This window comes from Equus quagga, chromosome 1 (assembly GCF_021613505.1).
Source record: "Equus quagga isolate Etosha38 chromosome 1, UCLA_HA_Equagga_1.0, whole genome shotgun sequence".
In the NCBI taxonomy this organism is placed as follows: Eukaryota; Metazoa; Chordata; class Mammalia; order Perissodactyla; family Equidae; genus Equus; species Equus quagga.
In genome coordinates this window covers 1,148,342-1,149,030 of record NC_060267.1, presented here as the reverse complement: position 1 = coordinate 1,149,030, position 689 = coordinate 1,148,342, and positions in this window count along the sequence as shown.

Below are 689 nucleotides of genomic sequence, written 5' to 3'. Positions count from 1 at the left end.
CCCAATAACAGTGTTTTCTTAGAGGTCAGGCTCTGATAATTGTCTTTTCTCTTTAAAATTGTTCATGTTTCCCGTTTCTTCATCAAGTAATTATGGATTGTATTTTGGACGCTGTGAATGATATGTTGTAGCGACTCTGGATTCTGCTATATTTCTCTGAAAAGTGTTGATTGTTTTGTTTTAATAGACACAGCTTGGCTGGACTCAAACTACAGACTTTCTCCTGCCACAGGCAGCAGCTTAAACCTCAGTGCTGTTCTTTTCGTTTTAGTTGACGTGCTTGAGTCGGCCCCACATGGGGGTCAGCCAGAAATTTGGGGAGAGTTTATACATAGAATTTGGGGCTCCTCCTTTCTGGAACTCTTCCTCCTTGGATTTCCTCCCACAATTTCTAGTGACTGCAGCTGCCCTAAACTCTATCCTCTGGTCCTTCCATCAGTAAGACTGCAAGTTCTCTGTTGGATTGTTAGCCTCCCCACGTGGTGCAGACCGGGGTCTGCCCTTCGTCTAAAAACTATAAAAATGAGGGGCTGGCCTGGTGGCGCAGCAGTTAAGTGCGCATGTTCCACTTCGGCAGCCCAGGGTTCGCCAGTTCAGATCCCGGGTGCGGACATGGCACCGCTTGGCAAGCCATGCTGTGGCAGGCGTCCCACATATAAAGCAGAGGAAGATGGGCACAGATCTTAGCT